The sequence below is a fragment of the Anneissia japonica genome, unplaced genomic scaffold, assembly GCF_011630105.1.
Source record: "Anneissia japonica isolate Jap-2015-1 unplaced genomic scaffold, ASM1163010v1 scaffold1005_len2656397_cov198, whole genome shotgun sequence".
Lineage (NCBI taxonomy): Eukaryota > Metazoa > Echinodermata > Crinoidea > Comatulida > Comatulidae > Anneissia > Anneissia japonica.
The window spans coordinates 2,112,674-2,120,067 of record NW_022683792.1 but is presented as its reverse complement, the minus strand read 5'-3'; the positions used below and the strand labels follow the sequence as shown (position 1 = coordinate 2,120,067).

The following is a 7,394-nucleotide window of genomic DNA, read 5'->3' as shown; positions in this document are numbered from 1 at the left end:
GACATTCGCTAGGGGATTTATAGATGTAGTAGGGTGTATTTTTGTATATTTTTTAAGTTAATCTTAAGTACCTTTAAATTTATTCTATATTATTTATTTATATTAATCCACTATCCCTTATCCAAAGAGGCTATACAATGCAATACTGTTTTAGCCTGTAGGTTAATGACCCATTGAACATTCCATTTCCTATAGTCAAATAGATACCACCAGCTAACCCTTTCCCGAGAGTTGGGTGGTATGCTGTCGACATACCCGAGGAAGTAAAGGAAACGTCTTGTCAACATCAAATGATGTATTACCGGACACAGGAAATCGGGAATGGACAGTGACTTTGGGTGTTGCCTGAGGCTAAAGGACCAATGATAATTGAATATTCGAATGAGTAGGGTGGAGCCAGATCCCCTACATATACCCAGAATATCCAAGGAAACGACAGAAAACAGAAAAGAAGGAAAAAGACACAGCAGAAAAGAACACTGAGAGATCCCGATCGGAACTCCAGTACACAGAAGTATAGTCCTATAGTCGGATAGACTTGGGATAAAACTAATGTGAATTTTCTTCAGAAAGCTGTTGACTGGAAACCCTCCTGAATTAAAAAGGAAGAAGAATTACTACTCTTTTTGTTTCACTATTTTCTTGACTTGGATCAGGAGAACAGTTTGATTTGCTGTAACAAATACCGGTACCAAGTGCAACCAGTCGATTGCAAGTGGAAGCGATTTTGGACATCTTCCGGAACTGAACTTTGTTGCCGTATATATTCTAAACTCTATTTTTGTTGGACTTCTTGCATTTATTATTATTTTACTTTCTACAAGCGTACGCTGCATTGCCGACGGTCTCACGTGAGTAGTTTGTTAGGTTAGGTTAGGTCCAATTTATTATTATTATCATCATTATTATTTGTAATCCCCTTTGCCCAATAAATCATTATTAAGTATATAACTAGAAAAGGTTCCTCTTGTTTTATTTGTGGCCATATATGTAAACATCTACCGACTGAGCCTGCGCGTAACTGGAACCCGAGCCCCACGACGAATTAAGTGACGGATTCGCTTACTTCAAGTAGTGGTCACCCGCTACATATATATATTTATATATAAATATATATATTTATATTTAAATATGTATTAATAATAACCTTCTTAACCATTCTGAATCGACAGAACAAGTGGTTGTCATTAACTATCACAGTAGTTGACAAGCTTCAACAGTGCAGAACAAAAGGAGGACTCTGGAGGGAAAAAATATGTTAGCCGACCTTATATTTCACTTTCACGTTCCTTGTTTTTGTTTTCCGTGATTCCTATTTACCTACATTTTTCTTTCTTTCGTCTTCCTTTTCCTTTTCCTTTTCCTTTTAACTACCTTTTCTTTTCTTTCACATTTCTTTGTAATGCCTCCTTATGCATTATTTCTTTAGCTTAAATTACCTTTGTAATATTTCCTTATCTTTCTTCTTTTTCTTTGTTTCCTATGTAACCTTGATTTTTGTTGTATTTACCTTATTTCTTTTCTTTACTTTTCATTTCTTATGCTTTTCATACATATCTGATTTTATCTTATCTGATCGTTTCTTTCGTATCCTGATTCTTTCTTTCTTGTCCTTTTCTTTCTTTTTACCATTTCTTAGGTTGCTTTGAATAACCTATCTTTTTCTTTCTTATAATTCATTCTTTTCATTCCTTTTTCTTTCTTATATTTACTTTTCTTTTCTTTCATTTTCTTTCTTTTGGTTTTAGTTCTTTCTTTTCTTTTTAATTCATTCTTTCTTTCTATTTTTTTCTCACACCTTTCGTAGGTGTACTTGAATATCCTTTCCTTTTCTTCTTATGTTTCATTCTTTTATTTCCTTTTTCATTCTTATATTTTCTGTTCTTATATTTCTTTCTTTATCCTTCCTTTTATATAATTAATTCCTTTCTTATAATTCCTTCTTCTCATTCTTTCCATTTCATTTTTATACCTTTTAATAGGTGTCCTTGAATATCCTTTCATTTTCTTTCTTATGATTCGTTCTTTTCATTCCCCTTTTTTCTTATATATATACTTTTCTTTCCTTTTCTTTCGTTTACTTTCTTCTCGTTTTAGTTATTTCTTTTCTTTTCTTTCATACTTTCTTTCTATTTTTTCTTACACCCTTTCATAGGGGGTCCTTGAATATCCTTTCCTTTTCTTTCTTATGTTTCATTCTATTCTTTCTTTATTCTTTCTTAATTCTGTTCTTATCTTTTCTGTTATTTCTTTATCTTTCTTTCATATAATTATTCCCTTTCTTTTCCTTAGGACAATTCATATGTTTATTTACCTTTCCTTTCCTTTCTTAAGTTACTTTCTATTCTTTCCTTTCTTATACTATATTATTTTAATTTTCCTTAACTTGTCCTTTGCTTTTCTTTGCCTCTTTCTTTTCCTTTTTTTCTCTTTTCCGCTTTCCATACCTTTTTTTCTTTCTTTTCAGTCATTTCATTTTAATTCCTTTTACAAGAAAAGAAAAGAAAATCAATAGACAACATACCTTGTAAACAGTCAGTCAGAGGCTAACAACATATATTGGAGCTATCTTTGATGAACTGACTTCTTGACACGCCAGAAAACTTAACGGCTTTATCAAGAATAGAGGGTGTTAACCTACCTTTTCTTTTATTCTTAGTGACATGAAATGCCAACATTTTACAAGGGTGATTGTTTTCACGCCTGATAATGTGTGAGCACTACTTTATTTGTTGAGCCTGATAGAAGTCCTTTATTGATTGAGGTTTTGGTTATCGAGTGTAGCTCATTATTGGTCCGAATGAAACTCCATTCGATTTCAGTATTTTCATTGGATGTGCCGGATGATGGGGGAGGATTTTTCCTTTTGAAACCGTCATATACCATGTTTCGAAGAAAGAAGTTATAGGTTGATTCAATTTTGTTATTTCAGTTTGAGTGGGTCTCCAGGCATGGCAGCCATATGTCAGTCTAGAACGAACAAGTGAATTCATTAAGTTGATTCTTAGTTTAAGAGGGATATTCGAGTAAGCAACTGGCGATGTTCTGCAAAGGTAGCACGTGCGCTTGATACACGATGTTTAAGCTCGCGATCCCCTGTGTGTATGTTATCACATGTATTCCACCTGGGTATTTGAAATCTTTGGAATTTTTGACCGCTGTTCCTTTGATTGTAGTTATACTCTCTGGTAGTGGGCCGTCAAGGTTTTCATCCCAGTTCCACACCATGGTTTCTGTTTTTAGCTCGTTTATGTTTTGGGAGAAATCATTGAAGATTTCGACCATGATATTGATGATTAATTGAAGATTATCTTTAGACCATGAATGGATTCCTATATCATCGGCGTAACCGCAGTCCAGGTAATTGTAAAAGCCAAATGAAGGAAATTTACTTCGCTGTGTCCTATTAGTAGCTGCTGGAGGAATGGAATATGGTATGGATAGCTTCTCTGCTTCCGTTGTTGAGCATCTATGCTTCCAAATCCTTATTGCATAATCTTCAAAAAGATTGAATAAACGTGGACCTTCGTTTCCGCCTTGTCTCACTCCACTTATAATAGGGAATTGATCCTTGAGAAAATCTTCGCCTGAAACGAAAGATTTTGTATCTTCTTAAAGGCTCCTAATAATATCGATATTCGTGGTGTCATATGAGGATGAAAGGCGCTTATAAATACTTTCGAATGAAAATGATCTATTTACGTGATCAAATGCAGCAGCTAAATCTATGTAGCAAGTATACAACTTGCGTTTAGATCGATAGGCCACTTCTTGCAGCTGCTTCATCACGAATATGCCATCGTTACAGCCGTTTCCTGCTTTAAAGCCAAACTGGGTGTTTGAAAGTTGTTGCTCATAGTGCAAGCTCAAGTGCTATATTCATACCTACCTTGGTGAGGATGGGCCTGATTGATATAGCTCTGTATTGTTTTGGATCTAGTGCACTGCCTTTTCTTTTCCATTTAGGTATTATTCGACTAAGACTCCACTGAGAGGGCGTTTTTCGTTTATCCAAATTTCTTTAAAGTACTTTTTCAGCTCATCCTAAAATTCCGGGATTTCTGCTGCAGTTTTCAGCAGATCAGCTTCGATATCTAATGATGTTTTACCGTTCTTCAAGTCTTTGATGGCTAGGAGAATTTCATCAAGTGCAGGGGGATTATTATTCATTACTGGCACGCAACTATGGGGTTTATTGATACACGGTGGTGGGTTAGAAATCTCTGTTGGTAAAGCAAGATTGGAGTGACAAGGGATTAAAGTTGGCCTTGAGGTGTGGTGCTAGGTTGGGGCAAGTTATGGCCTTTGGTATACTACTGATGATTTTTGTATATATATATATATATAGATTATATGTTATATAAATATAGATTATATATTATATAAATCACCAAAGAAAGGTATACACACAATGTTTGAACAAATGACATAATGGTACATCGTGTAGCATAGCTCTCAACGAATATTGTCTTATAAATAAATACATTGTGTAATAGAATGTCTCTGACGGGACGCGGACTTGCGACCCCTTGGTGTCAAAGCGAGAGTCATAACCGTTAGACCACAGAGGTTCCATGGTTGAACAGGCTCAAATAACCGTCAGATACACTCTATTACATAATATGGATGGAAATAAATAGTACCGTAGCATATAATATGATTGATGATTTATATATAAATTTAACATTGTTAACGGCAAATAGATAAATAATTACAAATATATTTTGCTTATTGTGCTACGCAGCATACTTGATTATATGACAGGGATAGGTGTATCTATTTCGACTTACTTAAGTAGTGATATTACAAGTTTACGAACTCTGATGTTACGTGGAAGTAAATCGCCTTTATGTTTGTGAAATAAAAATGCTAACTAATGTTTTGTGTACTTCCCATCTCCCTAGTCCTGTTTGATCGTAAATTAGACGGTACCGTAGCATTTCCACTCAAAATAGTGTGCAATAATACTTGCACAAAGTGAATTTATATAATAGGAGAAAAGAAAAAAAGCTCTTGATTAATTTTGAAAGTACTGTACATGCAAAGAGACTAAATCAAAGTTTATCGTATTTGTTTTTCATGCTTCGAATACGTCACAAGCTAATGAGTAGATAGGCCTAATAAATTATTTTCATGAATTTTATATTTGCATGAAATATGCAAAAGGGCATGATTATGATTACCAGGATAAATTGAAATATGTTTATGATGAGCATTTCAGTAGCCCTAATTTTTCAAAATTTAAAAGTGGAGAAAAAAGAAAATTATATTTAAATTTATGTCTGAGATTGCCATTTCCGGTCAACTAGAGGCGACATAATCATAAATTTACTTACTTCAGCCCCAACCATGGTGGGGATGAGGTGGTCTACACTCCATCTGTAAAAGTCCCTCCCTGGGTCCCTTCTATTTCGAATTTCTGGATCCGCCACCATATTTTGAAATTGTAGTGTGAAAATCAATGTTAATTGCATTCCTTAAAATCAGTTAGATACGACTTATAAAAATTGCTATAGACGCCAGTGTTTCCGGGGTCTTCGCCCATCCCCGAGGGCCCTGGGCAGACCCTGGCCACCAACCATGGCTTGTGCCTACGGCCCAAAATTTTCTTTGCACTTCGTCCTCCTCCCTCACTTTCAACCACGGATCAACGCCCTTGAATAGATGGGAGCCGCAAAGCAAAATAGATGTATGCTAGAAAGATTGGATGGTTATGACAACGAGATATGACAGTACGGCACTGCAACTTTCAATATTACAAAATTATAATGTAGGCCTATTCCTCTTCACAGATTCGCCTGATCAAAGTGAAATTCCTTCAATGTCATGTGAGTAGGCCTACAATATTTCTACGTTTATATTATGACGTAATCACATTGATATGAGCATACAATAACGTTTCGAAACTCAACTATATTTGATACTAAGTACCCTTGTTAAGTGTTGTATTCGCTTCTTTTCCTAGGACATACATATCCACTTGTATTTCCCTCACACCTAAAACCGAGTGGATTAGCCGATAAGCTTACGTGATTTAAAGTTTTATAATACGAACGTTAAGACTGGATATTTCGTATAGAAAAATTTGGCATAATTTGATTGATTTCACTTTCACGAGCAGATATATTTTTTATAGTTTCAGAGAGTATTCAGATTCAATTTTGCAAACACAAGACTTGCAGGCGAGAGCCTTCTGGAGTGTGTGACAATCGTAGAGGTATTTCAGTTTCTAAATATACCGGTAATATAGAAAACCCCTCAAATGTTACACACTGAAACACTTACTTAAAAAATCGATACGATAAGGCCTATGTTATTTATTACTTTCAAGGAGGTATAATTACTTTGGTTATTGCCAATTCACATGTTTGAATTTCGAAATCGCGAAAGTTGACTGCCAGTCAATAGTATTCTATTGAGAAATGGTACCTCATGGTAAATAACGACGATGGACTCTTCCGCTAAGCCAAACCCCTTCGATAATTGTTGCCAACGTCCCACAAAAAGACAAAAACTTACTCAAACACATGCGTTTGTTGGACAACACACGCGTATTGGTTTGTTGCTAAGTTTGATTAATGATCCGGAAACGTCTATTGTCCATTTAGTACTTATAATTCACACTAGAGCAATTCAGACGAGTTGACCCAAATACAAGCAATACCGTGAATCAAGCCTAACTGCTAACGATAGCATACACAGAAACAGCGTGAGGAACCAACGCCATCAATTGCAATTCGAGACCACCGACAATTCAAAAATAGGCCTACAGCAATATATATAAAGGGTAAACGCGTGAAATAAATAAAATTAATGAACTTAAAATGATGTGGAAGAGCTATTGATAAAAGTTTATTTCAACAATGTTTTGTGAGTGTGGTCCATCTAGCCGAAGCTTATCATTTTGTGACCCTCAATAGTTATGATAGCTAGTGGAAAAGCAGAGTCCTCTTCACCCTCCTCTCTAGCACGTCAATACCAATTTAATACTTCCGTTAGCTCAAGTATTATGCACAACTTTATGATTAAAATTCACCTTTGAAAAATCATCATTACTTTTCCTGATGTACTATTTCAATTCCTTATTTTTGTCATTAGCTGTACCAGTGATTGGGAGCGTAATCGACGCAGAAACCGAAATATCTTATTGTTTTCAAGGGCCAGTCTACAATGTGTATAATTGCCATTCCGCTGAACTCGGATGAATTGTTTCACTAACACTGACAGTACAATACATAAAGAGTGTTTATTCCAACATGCACATTCAGATCGGTGGCACTCAAAACTCATTTGGTGCGTGAAGATAATTAACTACTGTTACTGTACATAAAAATAACAAAACAGTACGAAGTAATTACTCACGTTGTAGATCAAAGCGACATGCAACGTGCAAC

General features: G+C 35.3%; 1 long non-coding RNA gene across 1 annotated transcript; it reads left to right on the top strand.

Moving 5' to 3' along the window:
- The first annotated feature begins 5,789 nt into the window (after positions 1 to 5,789).
- Positions 5,790 to 7,137, top strand: LOC117102427. The gene is made up of 3 exons (XR_004444412.1): positions 5,790 to 5,828; positions 6,137 to 6,217; positions 7,099 to 7,137. It is a non-coding gene; the product is annotated as an uncharacterized LOC117102427 (long non-coding RNA).
- Positions 7,138 to 7,394: the final 257 nt, after the last annotated feature.